The sequence below is a fragment of the Taudactylus pleione genome, unplaced genomic scaffold (genome assembly GCF_031769625.1).
Source record: "Taudactylus pleione unplaced genomic scaffold, aTauple2 ptg001760l, whole genome shotgun sequence".
NCBI lineage: Eukaryota > Metazoa > Chordata > Amphibia > Anura > Myobatrachidae > Taudactylus > Taudactylus pleione.
In genome coordinates this window covers 134,525-155,863 of record NW_028286157.1, presented here as the reverse complement: position 1 = coordinate 155,863, position 21,339 = coordinate 134,525, and positions in this window count along the sequence as shown.

The window sequence follows — 21,339 nt, the reverse complement described above, 5'->3', positions numbered from 1 at the left end:
GAGTACTGTGTATATATCATCATTTGTGTCCTGATCCCCTCAGTGTAGGGAATAATGTCAGAGTACTGTGTATATATCATCATTTGTGTCCTGATCCCCTCAGTGTAGGGAATAATGTCAGAGTACTGTGTATATATCATCATTTGTGTCCTGATCCCCTCAGTGTAGAGAATAATGTCAGAGTACTGTATATATATCATCATTTGTGTCCTGATCCCCTCAGTGTAGAGAATAATGTCAGAGTACTGTGTATATCATCATTTGTGTCCTGATCCCCTCAGTGTAGGGAATAATGTCAGAGTACTGTGTATATATCATCATTTGTGTCCTGATCCCCTCAGTGTAGAGAATAATATCAGAGTACTGTGTATATCATCATTTGTGTCCTGATCCCCTCAGTGTAGAGAATAATGTCAGAGTACTGTATATATATCATCATTTGTGTCCTGATATCCTCAGTGTAGAGATAATGTCAGAGTACTGTGTATATATCATCATTTGTGTCCTGATCCCCTCAGTGTAGGGAATAATGTCAGAGTACTGTGTGTATATCATCATTTGTGTCCTGATCCCCTCAGTGTAGAGAATAATGTCAGAGTACTGTGTGTATATCATCATTTGTGTCCTGATCCCCTCAGTGTAGGGAATAATATCAGAGTACTGTGTATATCATCATTTGTGTCCTGATCCCCTCAGTGTAGAGAATAATGTCAGAGTACTGTGTGTATATATCATCATTTGTGTCCTGATCCCCTCAGTGTAGGGAATAATGTCAGAGTACTGTGTGTATATCATCATTTGTGTCCTGATCCCCTCAGTGTAGAGAATAATGTCAGAGTACTGTGTATATCATCATTTGTGTCCTGATCCCCTCAGTGTAGAGAATAATGTCAGAGTACTGTGTATATCATCATTTGTGTCCTGATCCCCTCAGTGTAGAGAATAATGTCAGAGTACTGTGTATATCATCATTTGTGTCCTGATCCCCTCAGTGTAGGGAATAATATCAGAGTACTGTATATATCATCATTTGTGTCCTGATCCCCTCAGTGTAGAGAATAATGTCAGAGTACTGTGTGTATATCATCATTTGTGTCCTGATCCCCTCAGTGTAGAGAATAATGTCAGAGTACTGTGTGTATATCATCATTTGTGTCCTGATCCCCTTAGTGTAGAGAATAATGTCAGAGTACTGTATATATTATCATTTGTGTCCTGATCCCCTCAGTGTAGAGAATAATGTCAGAGTACTGTGTATATCATCATTTGTGTCCTGATACCCTCAGTGTAGGGAATAATGTCAGAGTACTGTGTGTATATATCATCATTTGTGTCCTGATCCCCTCAGTGTAGGGAATAATGTCAGAGTACTGTGTATATATCATCATTTGTGTCCTGATCCCCTCAGTGTAGAGAATAATGTCAGAGTACTGTGTATATATCATCATTTGTGTCCTGATCCCCTCAGTGTAGAGAATAATGTCATAGTACTGTGTATATCATCATTTGTGTCCTGATACCCTCAGTGTAGGGAATAATGTCAGAGTACTGTGTATATATCATCATTTGTGTCCTGATCCCCTCAGTGTAGAGAATAATGTCAGAGTACTGTGTATATTATCATTTGTGTCCTGATCCCCTCAGTGTAGGGAATAATATCAGAGTACTGTGTATATATCATCATTTGTGTCCTGATCCCCTCAGTGTAGGGAATAATGTCAGAGTACTGTGTATATCATCATTTGTGTCCTGATCCCCTCAGTGTAGAGAATAATGTCAGAGTACTGTGTATATACCATCATTTGTGTCCTGATCCCCTCAGTGTAGAGAATAATGTCAGAGTACTGTGGATATCATCATTTGTGTCCTGATACCCTCAGTGTAGAGAATAATGTCAGAGTACTGTGTATATATCATCATTTGTGTCCTGATCCCCTCAGTGTAGGGAATAATGTCAGAGTACTGTGGATATATATCATAATTTGTGTCCTGATACCCTCAGTGTAGGGAATAATGTCAGAGTACTGTGTATATATCATCATTTGTGTCCTGATCCCCTCAGTGTAGGGAATAATGTCAGAGTACTGTGTATATATCATCATTTGTGTCCTGATCCCCTCAGTGTAGGGAATAATGTCAGAGTACTGTGTATATATCATCATTTGTTTCCTGATCCCCTCAGTGTAGAGAATAATATCAGAGTACTGTGTATATACCATCATTTGTGTCCTGATCCCCTCAGTGTAGAGAATAATGTCAGAGTACTGTGGATATCATCATTTGTGTCCTGATACCCTCAGTGTAGGGAATAATGTCAGAGTACTGTGTATATCATCATTTTTGTCCTGATCCCCTCAGTGTAGAGAATAATGTCAGAGTACTGTGTGTATATCATCATTTGTGTCCTGATCCCCTCAGTGTAGAGAATAATGTCAGAGTACTGTGTATATATCATCATTTGTGTCCTGATCCCCTCAGTGTAGGGAATAATGTCAGAGTACTGTGTATATCATCATTTGTGTCCTGATCCCCTCAGTGTAGAGAATAATGTCAGAGTACTGTATATATATCATCATTTGTGTCCTGATATCCTCAGTGTAGAGATAATGTCAGAGTACTGTGTATATATCATCATTTGTGTCCTGATCCCCTCAGTGTAGGGAATAATGTCAGAGTACTGTGTATATATCATCATTTGTGTCCTGATCCCCTCAGTGTAGGGAATAATGTCAGAGTACTGTGTGTATATCATCATTTGTGTCCTGATCCCCTCAGTGTAGAGAATAATGTCAGAGTACTGTGTATATATCATCATTTGTGTCCTGATCCCCTCAGTGTAGAGAATAATGTCAGAGTACTGTGTATATATCATCATTTGTGTCCTGATCCCCTCAGTGTAGAGAATAATGTCAGAGTACTGTGTATATATCATCATTTGTGTCCTGATCCCCTCAGTGTAGGGAATAATGTCAGAGTACTGTGTGTATATCATCATTTGTGTCCTGATACCCTCAGTGTAGAGAATAATATCAGAGTACTGTGTATATATCATTTGTGTCCTGATCCCCTCAGTGTAGGGAATAATGTCAGAGTACTGTGTATATCATCATTTGTGTCCTGATCCCCTCAGTGTAGGGAATAATGTCAGAGTACTGTGTATATATCATTTGTGTCCTGATACCCTCAGTGTAGAGAATAATATCAGAGTACTGTGTATATATCATCATTTGTGTCCTGATCCCCTCAGTGTAGAGAATAATATCAGAGTACTGTGTATATCATCATTTGTGTCCTGATCCCCTCAGTGTAGGGAATAATATGTGTCCTAATCCCCTCAGTGTAGGGAATAATATCAGAGTACTGTGTATATCATCATTTGTGTCCTGATCCCCTCAGTGTAGAGAATAATGTCAGAGTACTGTGTATATATCATCATTTGTGTCCTGATCCCCTCAGTGTAGAGAATAATGTCAGAGTACTGTATATATCATTTGTGTCCTGATCCCCTCAGTGTAGAGAATAATGTCAGAGTACTGTATATATCATTTGTGTCCTGATCCCCTCAGTGTAGGGAATAATGTCAGAGTACTATGTATATATCATCATTTGTGTCCTGATCCCCTCAGTGTAGAGAATAATGTCAGAGTACTGTGTATATATCATCATTTGTGTCCTGATCCCCTCAGTGTAGGGAATAATGTCAGAGTACTGTGTATATATCATCATTTGTGTCCTGATCCCCTCAGTGTAGGGAATAATGTCAGAGTACTGTGTGTATATCATCATTTGTGTCCTGAACCCCTCAGTGTAGAGAATAATGTCAGAGTACTGTGTATATATCATCATTTGTGTCCTGATCCTCTCAGTGTAGAGAATAATGTCAGAGTACTGTATATATCATCATTTGTGTCCTGATCCCCTCAGTGTAGAGAATAATGTCAGAGTACTGTGGATATCATCATTTGTGTCCTGATCCCCTCAGTGTAGGGAATAATGTCAGAGTACTGTGTGTATATCATCATTTGTGTCCTGATCCTCTCAGTGTAGAGAATAATGTCAGAGTACTGTGTATATATCATCATTTGTGTCCTGATCCCCTCAGTGTAGGGAATAATGTCAGAGTACTGTGTGTATATCATCATTTGTGTCCTGATCCTCTCAGTGTAGAGAATAATGTCAGAGTACTGTGTATATATCATCATTTGTGTCCTGATCCCCTCAGTGTAGAGAATAATGTCAGAGTACTGTGTGTATATATCATTTGTGTCCTGATCCCCTCAGTGTAGAGAATAATGTCAGAGTACTGTGTATATCATCATTTGTGTCCTGATCCCCTCAGTGTAGGGAATAATGTCAGAGTACTGTGTATATATCATCATTTGTGTCCTGATCCCCTCAGTGTAGAGAATAATGTCAGAGTACTGTATATATCATCATTTGTGTCCTGATCCCCTCAGTGTAGGGAATAATATCAGAGTACTGTGTATATATCATCATTTGTGTCCTGATCCCCTCAGTGTAGGGAATAATGTCAGAGTACTGTGGATATCATCATTTGTGTCCTGATACCCTCAGTGTAGAGAATAATGTCAGAGTACTGTGTATATATCATCATTTGTGTCCTGATCCCCTCAGTGTAGGGAATAATGTCAGAGTACTGTGGATATATATCATAATTTGTGTCCTGATACCCTCAGTGTAGGGAATAATGTCAGAGTACTGTGTATATATCATCATTTGTGTCCTGATCCCCTCAGTGTAGGGAATAATGTCAGTGTACTGTGTATATACCATCATTTGTGTCCCGATCCCCTCAGTGTAGGGAATAATGTCAGAGTACTGTGTATATATCATCATTTGTGTCCTGATCCCCTCAGTGTAGGGAATAATGTCAGAGTACTGTGTATATATCATCATTTGTGTCCTGATCCCCTCAGTGTAGAGAATAATATCAGAGTACTGTGTATATACCATCATTTGTGTCCTGATCCCCTCAGTGTAGAGAATAATGTCAGAGTACTGTGGATATCATCATTTGTGTCCTGATACCCTCAGTGTAGGGAATAATGTCAGAGTACTGTGTATATCATCATTTTTGTCCTGATCCCCTCAGTGTAGAGAATAATGTCAGAGTACTGTGTGTATATCATCATTTGTGTCCTGATCCCCTCAGTGTAGAGAATAATGTCAGAGTACTGTGTATATCATCATTTGTGTCCTGATCCCCTCAGTGTAGAGAATAATGTCAGAGTACTGTGTGTATATCATCATTTGTGTCCTGATCCCCTCAGTGTAGAGAATAATGTCAGAGTACTGTATATATCATCATTTGTGTCCTGATCCCCTCAGTGTAGAGAATAATGTCAGAGTACTGTGTATATATCATCATTTGTGTCCTGATCCCCTCAGTGTAGGGAATAATGTCAGAGTACTGTGTGTATATCATCATTTGTGTCCTGATCCCCTCAGTGTAGAGAATAATGTCAGAGTACTGTGTATATATCATCATTTGTGTCCTGATCCCCTCAGTGTAGGGAATAATGTCAGAGTACTGTGTGTATATCATCATTTGTGTCCTGATCCCCTCAGTGTAGAGAATAATGTCAGAGTACTGTGTATATATCATCATTTGTGTCCTGATCCCCTCAGTGTAGGGAATAATGTCAGAGTACTGTGTGTATATCATCATTTGTGTCCTGATACCCTCAGTGTAGAGAATAATATCAGAGTACTGTGTATATATCATTTGTGTCCTGATCCCCTCAGTGTAGGGAATAATGTCAGAGTACTGTGTATATCATCATTTGTGTCCTGATCCCCTCAGTGTAGGGAATAATGTCAGAGTACTGTGTGTATATATCATTTGTGTCCTGATACCCTCAGTGTAGAGAATAATATCAGAGTACTGTGTATATATCATCATTTGTGTCCTGATCCCCTCAGTGTAGAGAATAATATCAGAGTACTGTGTATATCATCATTTGTGTCCTGATCCCCTCAGTGTAGGGAATAATATCAGAGTACTGTGTATATCATCATTTGTGTCCTGATCCCCTCAGTGTAGAGAATAATGTCAGAGTACTGTGTATATCATTTGTGTCCTGATCCCCTCAGTGTAGAGAATAATGTCAGAGTACTGTATATATCATTTGTGTCCTGATCCCCTCAGTGTAGGGAATAATGTCAGAGTACTATGTATATATCATCATTTGTGTCCTGATCCCCTCAGTGTAGGGAATAATGTCAGAGTACTGTGTATATATCATCATTTGTGTCCTGATCCCCTCAGTGTAGGGAATAATGTCAGAGTACTGTGTGTATATCATCATTTGTGTCCTGAACCCCTCAGTGTAGAGAATAATGTCAGAGTACTGTATATATCATTTGTGTCCTGATCCCCTCAGTGTAGGGAATAATGTCAGAGTACTGTGTGTATATCATCATTTGTGTCCTGATCCTCTCAGTGTAGAGAATAATGTCAGAGTACTGTGTATATATCATTTGTGTCCTGATTAGAGATGAGCGGTTCGGATTCTGTGGAATCCGAACCGCTCCGAACATTGGGGATCCGAGTCCACCCGAACCCTGTTCGGGTGTTCACCGCCTGACTCGGATCCCCGTTCGGGGCCGAACGGCGGCCGCCTGATGTCGGATTCTCACTAGAGAATCCGACATCAGGTCTCCTCGCGTGTAGGGCAGAGCGCAGTGATAGCGCTCTGCCCTACACAGACACAGACACACAGCCGCCAGCGGCAGCTGTGTGTTTGTTACAGCAGCCAATGAGAGTCACACAGACTCTCATTGGCTGCTGCACGGAGGGAGCCGGCTGGAGCTCACACATGAGCTCCGTCTTCCGGCTCCCTCCTCAGCGTGTGACAGAGCGGACGGCGCGGGAGCGGGGATACAGGTAAGTTTTATTTTTTTTATTTTTTTACTTGTCAAAGGTCCGGGGGCGCTACTGGGGGGGGGGTCTGCACTACTGGGGGGGTCTGCTACTGGGGGGGGGCTATACTACTGGGGGGGCCATACTACAGAGGGGCCTGCTACTGGGGGGGCTATACTACTGGGGGGGGGGTCTGCACTACTGGGGGGGGGTCTGCTACTGGGGGAGGCAATACTACTGGGGGGGCCATACTACAGAGGGGCCTGCTACTGGGGGGGGCTATACTACTGGGGGGGGGTCTGCTACTGGGGGGGCCATACTACTGGGGGGGCCTACTACAGGGGGGGCCATACTACAGGGGGGGCCCATACTACAGGGGGGGCTACTACTGGAGCAGCCTACTACTGGGGGGGCCTGCTACTGGGGCAGCCTACTACTGGGGGAGCCATACTACTGGGGGGGCATACTACTGGGTGGCATGCTAATGGGGGGCATACTACTGGGGGGGCCTGCTAATGGGGGACATACTACTGGGGGGGCCTGCTAATGGGGGGCATACTACTGGGGAGCATTCAACTGGGGGCACTGCATAGTGGACCGTACTACTAAGGGGACTGCATAGGGGGCACCACTGCTGGGGGACATTGTGTAAGGGACACCGCTACTGTGGGCATTGTGTAAAAGGGTCACTACTGTGGGCATTGTGTAAAAGGGGCACTACTGTGTGTCGTAACATAAATAAGAGACACTACTTTATGGTGTAATGTGAATCAGGCCCTATGTGCGGTGTAATGCTAATAAGATTGTGCACTGTGACTCCTAGGGCCGTAGCCCACTTTGTAAACAAGTACTGTGACTCTGCTGGCCGTACCCCACTGGGTGGGTGCACTACTTTTCATTTCTGCCACTGCTGTGTGGCAATGTGTCATAGATGTGCTTTATACTGTGGTGTCTGTGTCGTTGTGCCGCTGCTTTGTCGCTTAGTAACCAGTCAGCTCACTGCAACCTTTGGCCAATAATGTTGAAAACAATATTATAAGCTGTGATATGGTCTAAATTGACTGGAAATTAATGTTATTGAGGTTAATAATACTCTAGGAAGAAAAAAAAGACCAATTTATGTGATTTTAGCTTTTTTTGTCAATTTTTGTAAAAAAATCCAAATCCAAATCCAAATCCAAATCCAAAGCCAGTCACCGCAGTTTGGCAAATCCAAATCCAAAGCCGGACGACGAATTAGAACCAAATCCAAATCCGGCAAAAATGGTCCGGCGCACATCCCTAGTCCTGATCCCCTCAGTGTAGAGAATAATGTCAGAGTACTGTGTATATCATCATTTGTGTCCTGATCCCCTCAGTGTAGAGAATAATGTCAGAGTACTGTGTATATCATCATTTGTGTCCTGATCCCCTCAGTGTAGGGAATAATGTCAGAGTACTGTGTATATATCATCATTTGTGTCCTGATCCCCTCAGTGTAGAGAATAATGTCAGAGTACTGTATATATCATCATTTGTGTCCTGATCCCCTCAGTGTAGAGAATAATGTCAGAGTACTGTGTATATCATCATTTGTGTCCTGATCCCCTCAGTGTAGGGAATAATGTCAGAGTACTGTGTATATATCATCATTTGTGTCCTGATCCCCTCAGTGTAGAGAATAATGTCAGAGTACTGTATATATCATCATTTGTGTCCTGATCCCCTCAGTGTAGGGAATAATGTCAGAGTACTGTGTATATATCATCATTTGTGTCCTGATCCCCTCAGTGTAGGGAATAATGTCAGAGTACTGTGTATATATCATCATTTGTGTCCTGATCCCCTCAGTGTAGGGAATAATATCAGAGTACTGTGTATATATCATCATTTGTGTCCTGATCCCCTCAGTGTAGGGAATAATATCAGAGTACTGTGTATATATCATCATTTGTGTCCTGATCCCCTCAGTGTAGAGAATAATGTCAGAGTACTGTGTATATATCATCATTTGTGTCCTGATCCCCTCAGTGTAGGGAATAATGTCAGAGTACTGTGTATATATCATCATTTGTGTCCTGATCCCCTCAGTGTAGGGAATAATGTCAGAGTACTGTGTATATATCATCATTTGTGTCCTGATCCCCTCAGTGTAGGGAATAATATCAGAGTACTGTATATATATCATCATTTGTGTCCTGATCCCCTCAGTGTAGAGAATAATGTCAGAGTACTGTGTATATATCATCATTTGTGCCCTGATCCCCTCAGTGTAGGGAATAATGTCAGAGTACTGTGTATATATCATCATTTGTGTCCTGATCCCCTCAGTGTAGAGAATAATGTCAGAGTACTGTGTGTATATCATCATTTGTGTCCTGATCCCCTCAGTGTAGAGAATAATGTCAGAGTACTGTGTGTATATATCATTTGTGTCCTGATCCCCTCAGTGTAGGGAATAATGTCAGAGTACTGTGTATATATCATCATTTGTGTCCTGATCCCCTCAGTGTAGGGAATAATGTCAGAGTACTGTGTGTATATCATCATTTGTGTCCTGATCCCCTCAGTGTAGAGAATAATATCAGAGTACTGTGTATATCATCATTTGTGTCCTGATCCCCTCAGTGTAGAGAATAATGTCAGAGTACTGTGTGTATATCATCATTTGTGTCCTGATCCCCTCAGTGTAGGGAATAATGTCAGAGTACTGTGTATATATCATCATTTGTGTCCTGATCCCCTAAGTGTAGAGAATAATGTCAGAGTACTGTGTGTATATCATCATTTGTGTCCTGATCCCCTCAGTGTAGGGAATAATGTCAGAGTACTGTGTATATCATCATTTGTGTCCTGATCCCCTCAGTGTAGAGAATAATGTCAGTGTACTGTGTATATATCATCATTTGTGTCCTGATCCCCTCAGTGTAGAGAATAATATCAGAGTACTGTGTGTATATCATCATTTGTGTCCTGATCCCCTCAGTGTAGGGAATAATGTCAGAGTACTGTGTATATATCATCATTTGTGTCCTGATCCCCTCAGTGTAGAGAATAATGTCAGAGTACTGTATATATCATCATTTGTGTCCTGATCCCCTCAGTGTAGAGAATAATGTCAGAGTACTGTGTATATATCATCATTTGTGTCCTGATCCCCTCAGTGTAGGGAATAATGTCAGAGTACTGTGTATATATCATCATTTGTGTCCTGATCCCCTCAGTGTAGAGAATAATGTCAGAGTACTGTGTATATCATCATTTGTGTCCTGATCCCCTCAGTGTAGAGAATAATGTCAGAGTACTGTGTATATATCATCATTTGTGTCCTGATCCCCTCAGTGTAGAGAATAATGTCAGAGTACTGTGTATATCATCATTTGTGTCCTGATCCCCTCAGTGTAGGGAATGTCAGAGTACTGTGTATATCATCATTTGTGTCCTGATCCCCTCAGTGTAGGGAATAATATGTGTCCTGATCCCCTCAGTGTAGGGAATAATATGTGTCCTGATCCCCTCAGTGTAGGGAATAATGTCAGAGTACTGTGTATATCATCATTTGTGTCCTGATCCCCTCAGTGTAGGGAATAATGTCAGAGTACTGTGTATATATCATTTGTGTCCTGATCCCCTCAGTGTAGAGAATAATGTCAGAGTACTGTGTATATATCATCATTTGTGTCCTGATCCCCTCAGTGTAGGGAATAATATCAGAGTACTGTGTATATATCATCATTTGTGTCCTGATCCCCTCAGTGTAGGGAATAATGTCAGAGTACTGTGTATATCATCATTTGTGTCCTGATCCCCTCAGTGTAGAGAATAATGTCAGAGTACTGTATATATCATCATTTGTGTCCTGATCCCCTCAGTGTAGAGAATAATGTCAGAGTACTGTGTATATATCATTTGTGTCCTGATCCCCTCAGTGTAGAGAATATCAGAGTACTGTGTATATATCATCATTTGTGTCCTGATACCCTCAGTGTAGAGAATAATGTCAGACTATTGTGTATATTATCATTTGTGTCCTGATCCCCTCAGTGTAGGGAATAATGTCAGAGTACTGTGTATATATCATTTGTGTCCTGATACCCTCAGTGTAGAGAATAATGTCAGAGTACTGTGTGTATATCATCATTTGTGTCCTGATCCCCTCAGTGTAGAGAGTAATGTTGTGTCCTGATCCCCTCAGTGTAGGGAATAATGTCAGAGTACTGTATATATCATCATTTGTGTCCTGATCCCCTCAGTGTAGGGAATAATGTCAGAGTACTGTGTATATATCATCATTTGTGTCCTGATCCCCTCAGTGTAGAGAATAATGTCAGAGTACTGTGTATATATCATCATTTGTGTCCTGATCCCCTCAGTGTAGGGAATAATATCAGAGTACTGTGTATATCATCATTTGTGTCCTGATCCCCTCAGTGTAGAGAATAATGTCAGAGTACTGTGTATATATCATCATTTGTGTCCTGATCCCCTCAGTGTAGGGAATAATGTCAGAGTACTGTGTATATCATCATTTGTGTCCTGATCCCCTCAGTGTAGGGAATAATGTCAGAGTACTGTGTATATCATCATTTGTGTCCTGATCCCCTCAGTGTAGAGAATAATGTCAGAGTACTGTGTATATCATCATTTGTGTCCTGATCCCCTCAGTGTAGGGAATAATGTCAGAGTACTGTGTGTATATCATCATTTGTGTCCTGATCCCCTCAGTGTAGGGAATAATGTCAGAGTACTGTGTATATCATCATTTGTGTCCTGATACCCTCAGTGTAGAGAATAATGTCAGAGTACTGTGTGTATATCATCATTTGTGTCCTGATCCCCTCAGTGTAGAGAATAATGTCAGAGTACTGTGTATATATCATCATTTGTGTCCTGATCCCCTCAGTGTAGGGAATAATATCAGAGTACTGTGTATATATCATCATTTGTGTCCTGATCCCCTCAGTGTAGAGAATAATGTCAGAGTACTGTGTATATATCATCATTTGTGTCCTGATCCCCTCAGTGTAGAGAATAATGTCAGAGTACTGTGTATATCATCATTTGTGTCCTGATCCCCTCAGTGTAGGGAATAATGTCAGAGTACTGTGTGTATATATCATTTGTGTCCTGATCCCCTCAGTGTAGGGAATAATATCAGAGTACTGTGTATATATCATCATTTGTGTCCTGATCCCCTCAGTGTAGAGAATAATGTCAGAGTACTGTGTATATATCATCATTTGTGTCCTGATCCCCTCAGTGTAGGGAATAATGTCAGAGTACTGTGTATATATCATCATTTGTGTCCTGATCCCCTCAGTGTAGAGAATAATGTCAGAGTACTGTGTATATATCATCATTTGTGTCCTGATCCCCTCAGTGTAGGGAATAATGTCAGAGTACTGTGTATATCATCATTTGTGTCCCGATAACCTCAGTGTAGGGAATAATGTCAGAGTACTGTGTATATCATCATTTGTGTCCTGATCCCCTCAGTGTAGAGAATAATGTCAGAGTACTGTGTATATATCATTTGTGTCCTGATCCCCTCAGTGTAGGGAATAATGTCAGAGTACTGTGTATATATCATCATTTGTGTCCTGATCCCCTCAGTGTAGAGAATAATGTCAGAGTACTGTGTATATATCATCATTTGTGTCCTGATCCCCTCAGTGTAGGGAATAATGTCAGAGTACTGTGTATATCATCATTTGTGTCCTGATCCCCACAGTGTAGAGAATAATGTCAGAGTACTGTGTATATCATCATTTGTGTCCTGATCCCCTCAGTGTAGAGAATAATGTCAGAGTACTGTGTATATATCATCATTTGTGTCCTGATCCCCTCAGTGTAGAGAATAATGTCAGAGTACTGTGTATATCATCATTTGTGTCCTGATCCCCTCAGTGTAGAGAATAATGTCAGAGTACTGTGTATATATCATCATTTGTGTCCTGATCCCCTCAGTGTAGAGAATAATGTCAGAGTACTGTGTATATCATCATTTGTGTCCTGATCCCCTCAGTGTAGGGAATGTCAGAGTACTGTGTATATCATCATTTGTGTCCTGATCCCCTCAGTGTAGGGAATAATATGTGTCCTGATCCCCTCAGTGTAGGGAATAATATGTGTCCTGATCCCCTCAGTGTAGGGAATAATGTCAGAGTACTGTGTATATCATCATTTGTGTCCTGATCCCCTCAGTGTAGGGAATAATGTCAGAGTACTGTGTATATATCATTTGTGTCCTGATCCCCTCAGTGTAGAGAATAATGTCAGAGTACTGTGTATATATCATCATTTGTGTCCTGATCCCCTCAGTGTAGAGAATAATGTCAGAGTACTGTGTGTATATATCATTTGTGACCTGATCCCCTCAGTGTAGGGAATAATGTCAGAGTACTGTGTATATCATCATTTGTGTCCTGATCCCCTCAGTGTAGGGAATAATGTCAGAGTACTGTGTATATATAATCATTTGTGTCCTGATCCCCTCAGTGTAGAGAATAATGTCAGAGTACTGTGTATATATCATCATTTGTGTCCTGATCCCCTCAGTGTAGAGAATAATGTCAGAGTACTGTGTATATATCATCATTTGTGTCCTGATCCCCTCAGTGTAGGGAATGTCAGAGTACTGTGTATATCATCATTTGTGTCCTGATCCCCTCAGTGTAGGGAATAATATGTGTCCTGATCCCCTCAGTGTAGGGAATAATATGTGTCCTGATCCCCTCAGTGTAGGGAATAATGTCAGAGTACTGTGTATATATCATCATTTGTGTCCTGATCCCCTCAGTGTAGAGAATAATGTCAGAGTACTGTGTATATATCATCATTTGTGTCCTGATCCCCTCAGTGTAGAGAATAATGTCAGAGTACTGTGTATATATCATCATTTGTGTCCTGATCCCCTCAGTGTAGGGAATAATGTCAGAGTACTGTGTATATATCATCATTTGTGTCCTGATCCCCTCAGTGTAGATAATAATGTCAGAGTACTGTGTATATCATTATTTGTGTCCTGATCCCCTCAGTGTAGGGAATAATGTCAGAGTACTGTGTATATCATCATTTGTGTCCTGATCCCCTCAGTGTAGGGAATAATGTCAGAGTACTGTGTATATATCATCATTTGTGTCCCGATCCCCTCAGTGTAGGGAATAATGTCAGAGTACTGTGTATATATCATCATTTGTGTCCCGATCCCCTCAGTGTAGGGAATAATGTCAGAGTACTGTGTATATCATCATTTGTGTCCCGATCCCCTCAGTGTAGGGAATAATGTCAGAGTACTGTGTATATCATCATTTGTGTCCCGATCCCCTCAGTGTAGAGTATAATGTCAGAGTACTGTGTATATATCATCATTTGTGTCCCGATCCCCTCAGTGTAGGGAATAATGTCAGAGTACTGTGTATATATCATCATTTGTGTCCCGATCCCCTCAGTGTAGAGAATAATGTCAGAGTACTGTGTATATATCATCATTTGTGTCCCGATCCCCTCAGTGTAGAGAATAATATCAGAGTACTGTGTATATCATCATTTGTGTCCTGATCCCCTCAGTGTAGAGAATAATATCAGAGTACTGTGTATATATCATCATTTGTGTCCTGATCCCCTCAGTGTAGAGAATAATGTCAGAGTACTGTGTATATATCATCATTTGTGTCCTGATCCCCTCAGTGTAGGGAATAATGTCAGAGTACTGTGTATATATCATCATTTATGTCCTGATCCCCTCAGTGTAGAGAATAATGTCAGAGTACTGTGTATATATCATCATTTGTGTCCTGATCCCCTCAGTGTAGGGAATAATGTCAGAGTACTGTGTATATATCATCATTTATGTCCTGATCCCCTCAGTGTAGAGAATAATATCAGAGTACTGTGTATATCATCATTTGTGTCCTGATCCCCTCAGTGTAGGGAATAATGTCAGAGTACTGTGTATATCATCATTTGTGTCCTGATCCCCTCAGTGTAGGGAATAATGTCAGAGTACTGTGTATATACCATCATTTGTGTCCTGATCCCCTCAGTGTAGAGAATAATATCAGAGTACTGTGTATATCATCATTTGTGTCCTGATCCCCTCAGTGTAGAGAATAATATCAGAGTACTGTGTATATCATCATTTGTGTCCTGATCCCCTCAGTGTAGGGAATAATGTCAGAGTACTGTGTATATCATCATTTGTGTCCTGATCCCCTCAGTGTAGAGAATAATATCAGAGTACTGTGTATATATCATTTGTGTCCCGATCCCCTCAGTGTAGGGAATAATGTCAGAGTACTGTGTATATATCATCATTTGTGTCCCGATCCCCTCAGTGTAGAGAATAATGTCAGAGTACTGTGTATATATCATCATTTGTGTCCTGATCCCCTCAGTGTAGGGAATAATGTCAGAGTACTGTGTATATCATCATTTGTGTCCTGATCCCCTCAGTGTAGAGAATAATGTCAGAGTACTGTGTATATCATCATTTGTGTCCTGATCCCCTCAGTGTAGGGAATAATATCAGACTATTGTGTATATATCATCATTTGTGTCCTGATCCCCTCAGTGTAGGGAATAATGTCAGAGTACTGTGTATATATCATCATTTGTGTCCTGATCCCCTCAGTGTAGAGAATAATATCAGAGTACTGTGTATATATCATCATTTGTGTCCTGATCCCCTCAGTGTAGAGAATAATGTCAGAGTACTGTGTATATATCATCATTTGTGTCCTGATCCCCTCAGTGTAGAGAATAATGTCAGAGTACTGTGTATATATCATCATTTGTGTCCTGATCCCCTCAGTGTAGGGAATAATATCAGAGTACTGTGTATATATCATCATTTGTGTCCTGATCCCCTCAGTGTAGAGAATAATATCAGAGTACTGTGTATATATCATCATTTGTGTCCTGATCCCCTCAGTGTAGAGAATAATGTCAGAGTACTGTGTATATATCATCATTTGTGTCCTGATCCCCTCAGTGTAGGGAATAATGTCAGAGTACTGTGTATATATCATCATTTGTGTCCTGATCCCCTCAGTGTAGAGAATAATGTCAGAGTACTGTGTATATATCATCATTTGTGTCCTGATCCCCTCAGTGTAGAGAATAATGTCAGAGTACTGTGTATATATCATCATTTGTGTCCTGATCCCCTCAGTGTAGAGAATAATATCAGAGTACTGTGTATATCATCATTTGTGTCCTGATCCCCTCAGTGTAGAGAATAATGTCAGAGTACTGTGTATATATCATCATTTGTGTCCTGATCCCCTCAGTGTAGAGAATAATGTCAGAGTACTGTGTATATATCATCATTTGTGTCCTGATCCCCTCAGTGTAGAGAATAATGTCAGAGTACTGTGTATATCATCATTTGTGTCCTGATCCCCTCAGTGTAGAGAATAATGTCAGAGTACTGTGTATATCATCATTTGTGTCCTGATCCCCTCAGTGTAGAGAATAATGTCAGAGTACTGTGTATATATCATCATTTGTGTCCTGATCCCCTCAGTGTAGGGAATAATGTCAGAGTACTGTGTATATCATCATTTGTGTCCTGATCCCCTCAGTGTAGAGAATAATGTCAGAGTACTGTATATATCATCATTTGTATCCTGATCCCCTCAGTGTAGGGAATAATATCAGAGTACTGTATATATCATCATTTGTGTCCTGATCCCCTCAGTGTAGGGAATAATGTCAGAGTACTGTGTATATATCATCATTTGTGTCCTGATCCCCTCAGTGTAGAGAATCATTTTATAAAAGAAAAAAATAATAAAATAGTAAAAAATAAAATCAAATTTGATACAAGTAACAAGAAAACACTTTATTTACATATTTCCATACAAAATCATACAGAATATATACATATATAACAGTTGTATGTACACACAGCTAACCTACTGTATCTATATACAGAAAATATATACAATGAATACTGAACGCAAATAGATATTGCCTCCTATATAGGAGAGGGAGAGATGGGGGGGGAGAGAGAGGAGAAAGGGAGAGATGGGGGGGGGAGAGAGAGGAGAAAGGGAGAGATGGGGGGGAGGGAGAGGGAGAGAGAGAGGGGGATATGGAGAGATGGGGGGGGGGAGAGAGGAGAAAGGGAGAGGGAGAGAGAGAGGGGGAGTTTAGGGGAGAGGGGAGACCGGCCCGTGTCACCCGGTTCCGGTCTTTAAAAAGAACAAAGCATAAAAAAATATGTATTTAGATGACCTAGGGTATGTCCCATGATGCTCAGCCAGCTCCCAGGCACATCTTAGATGCAGGGTTAGATCAGTATCATCCATTGACAGCCAGTGACACAGGAAACATCCAAAGTCCATTATACAGTCCTACTAAATGGATGGTGGGTGGTGCCACATCCGGGTGAGGGTCACCAGCTATACTCCTTAGGCATGATGGGAGTTGTAGTAGCAGAACAGTTGGAGGCTACGTCTCACAGCGGAAAGAGCCATCATTCCTGCTGTACAATTATACAAGTGGGAGAATCATGAATAGGAGAGAGAGTGTGACATGTGGGGACAGGTGAGGACAGTACCAAACAGCCAGACCCCTCCCGCTGAGTAACGGAGGAACACGCTGCTGTACAATTATACATCATAATTAGGAGAGAGAGTGACATGTAGGGACAGGTGAGGACAGTACCAAACAGCCAGACCCCTCCCGCTGAGTAACGGAGGAACACGCTGCTGTACAATTATACATCATAAATAGGAGAGAGTGACATGTGGGGACAGCTGAGGGCAGTACCAAACAGCCAGACCCCTCCCGCTGAGTAACGGGGGAACACGCTGCTGTACAATTATACATCATAATTAGGAGAGAGAGTGACATGTAGGGACAGGTGAGGACAGTACCAAACAGCCAGACCACTCCCGCTGAGTAACGGGGGAAGACGCTGCTGTACAATTATACATCATAAATAGGAGAGAGTGACATGTGAGGACAGGTGAGGGCAGTACCAAACAGCCAGACCCCTCCCGCTGAGTAACGGGGGATACGCTGCTGTTACTCTGATACCTGGGACAGGTGAGGGCAGTACCATACAGCCAGACCCCTCCCGCTGAGTAACGGGGGAACACGCTGCTGTACAATTATACATCATAATTAGGAGAGAGAGTGACATGTAGGGACAGGTGAGGACAGTACCAAACAGCCAGACCACTCCCGCTGAGTAACGGGGGAAGACGCTGCTGTACAATTATACATCATAAATAGGAGAGAGTGACATGTGAGGACAGGTGAGGGCAGTACCAAACAGCCAGACCCCTCCCGCTGAGTAACGGGAGATATGCTGCTGTTACTCTGATACCTGGGACAGGTGAGGGCAGTACCATACAGCCAGACCCCTCCCGCTGAGTAACGGGGGAACACGCTGCTGTACAATTATACATCATAATTAGGAGAGAGAGTGACATGTAGGGACAGGTGAGGACAGTACCAAACAGCCAGACCACTCCCGCTGAGTAACGGGGGAAGACGCTGCTGTACAATTATACATCATAAATAGGAGAGAGTGACATGTGAGGACAGGTGAGGGCAGTACCAAACAGCCAGACCCCTCCCGCTGAGTAACGGGGGATACGCTGCTGTTACTCTGATACCTGGGACAGGTGAGGACAGTACCATACAGCCAGACACCTCCCGCTGAGTAACGGGGGATACGCTGCTGTTACTTTGATACCCGGGGACAGTAGTATCCAGGGAGCCTGATACAGAGATGGACGCAATGACAATATTGTCGCAGAACGGCCGATTGTTTGCTACTGCGCACGCTCAGCGATTGCATTGGTAACTCTTGTATACAGGAACCACTTGCAGAGTGACAGGTAGTCAGCGTTTGGGGCTGATAACGAGGGGAAGGGGGTTAGAAAAACGCAGGTGCTTACACGCCATGTCATGGCTGTGCATAAATTAGCCACTGCGATCTCCGGCGCGGCATGACAGCTCTCTGCAGTGTTTGCGGCTGGTCAGACTCGATGTTACCGATGAGTAGAGATAGTAGTGTTGCGCTTTGGGGCAGTCTTAGTGTGTGCTGACTAAGGGATGTGACCATATAATTATGAAAAAACCTTTATGTTCCTAATGGGTAACAAACGTCCCGACTTTGAATCTGTAGGTTGGGTGTTCTTAAATGTCCAATGTCCACAAACGCATAAGTTTCTTGTATGTAAAGAATCGTGTTAATGGTCCCAAAAGTTTTTATAGTCTTAATGGGTTAACCCCATATTATCTGTAGGATGGGTGTTCTTTATGGCGTTACTTGACCGTAATGCGCACCTCCTTGCTCTCCTCTCCACCTCAAATACAACACATGGTTTGGTGATGAAGAGTCTGGGTAGTTTAAAACATCCTATTACAGGATATAGATAGTCTCTATCCTGTAATAGGATGTTGTTGTAAACTACCCAGACTCTTTTGAGTCATACAGGGGAATTCAATATGGGAGCGATAACATAGTTTTTGCGTTAATATCGCACTTTTGACGTCATTATCGCAGGTTTGACTGTTACACCCTATTCAATTTCAAAGACTTATCGCAGTTTTGAAAAGTCTTTCATAAAAAACGGGGATAACTTTTCACCATTGAATAGGTGTCGAAAAAAAGTTTTAGGGGTGCAGGCTTAAAAAAAAATAGCCTGCACCCCTGGGAATGACATTTAAAAATGAACTGTGTCAAAAAAAGTTTAAAAAAAAAATAGGGACACCCCAAAAAATTAATTTAAAAATTGGGGTGAAAAAAAAAAAAAAAGGGAAAAAATGGTTTAAGAATAGGGAAATAGGTTCAGGGCTGTTCTGCATGTATGCGGCAGGTGTCTTCTAGAATAGAATTATAGCGGCAGGTGTATTCTAGAATAGATTATTAGCGGCAGGTGTATTCTAGAATAGGCTATTAGCGGCAGGTGTCTTCTAGAATAGAATTATAGCGGCAGGTGTATTCTAGAATAGATTATTAGCGGCAGGTGTCTTCTAGAATAGAATTATAGCAGCAGGTGTATTCTAGAATAGATTATTAGCGGCAGGTGTATTCTAGAATAGATTATTAGCGGCAGGTGTCTTCTAGAATAGGTTATCAGCGGCAGGTGTATTCTAGAATAGATTATTAGCGGCAGGTGTATTCTAGAATAGATTATTAGCAGCAGGTGTATTCTAGAATAGATTATTAGCGGCAGGTGTATTCTAGAATAGGCTATTAGCGGCAGGTGTATTCTAGAATAGATTATTAGCGGCAGGTGTATTCTAGAATAGATTATTAGCGGCAGGTGTATTCTAGAATAGATTATTAGCGGCAGGTGTATTCTAGAATAGATTATTAGCGGCAGGTGTCTTCTAGAATAGGTTATCAGCGGCAGGTGTCTTCTAGAATAGGCTATTAGCGGCAGGTGTATTCTAGAATAGATTTATAGCGGCAGGTGTATTCTAGAATAGATTATTAGCGGCAGGTGTATTATAGAATAGGCTATTAGCGGCAGGTGTATTCTAGAATAGATTATTAGCGGCAGGTGTATTCTAGAATAGATTATTAGCGGCAGGTGTGTATTCTAGAATAGGCTATTAGCGGCAGGTGTATTCTAGAATAGATTATTAGCGGCAGGTGTATTATAGAATAGGCTATTAGCGGCAGGTGTTTTCTAGAATAGATTATTAGCGGCAGGTGTATTATAGAATAGGCTATTAGCGGCAGGTGTTTTCTAGAATAGATTATTAGCGGCAGGTGTATTCTAGAATAGGTTATTAGCGGCAGGTGTATTCTAGAATAGATTATTAGCGGCAGGTGTATTCTAGAATAGATTATTAGCGGCAGGTGTATTCTAGAATAGATTATTAGCGGCAGGTGTTTTCTAGAATAGATTATTAGCGGCAGGTGTATTATAGAATAGGCTATTAGCGGCAGGTGTCTTCTAGAATAGGCTATTAGCGGCAGGTGTCTTCTAGAATAGGCTATTAGCGGCAGGTGTCTTCTAGAATAGATTTATAGCGGCAGGTGTATTCTAGAATAGATTATTAGCGGCAGGTGTATTCTAGAATAGGCTATTAGCGGCAGGTGTATTCTAGAATAGGCTATTAGCGGCAGGTGTATTCTAGAATAGATTATTAGCGGCAGGTGTATTATAGAATAGGCTATTAGCGGCAGGTGTTTTCTAGAATAGATTATTAGCGGCAGGTGTCTTCTAGAATAGATTATTAGCGGCAGGTGTCTTCTAGAATAGATTATTAGCGGCAGGTGTTTTCTAGAATAGGCTATTAGCGGCAGGTGTTTTCTAGAATAGATTATTAGCGGCAGGTGTCTTCTAGAATAGATTATTAGCGGCAGGTGTCTTATAGAATAGATTATTAGCGGCAGGTGTCTTATAGAATAGGCTATTAGCGGCAGGTGTTTTCTAGAATAGATTATTAGCGGCAGGTGTATTCTAGAATAGATTATTAGCGGCAGGTGTATTCTAGAATAG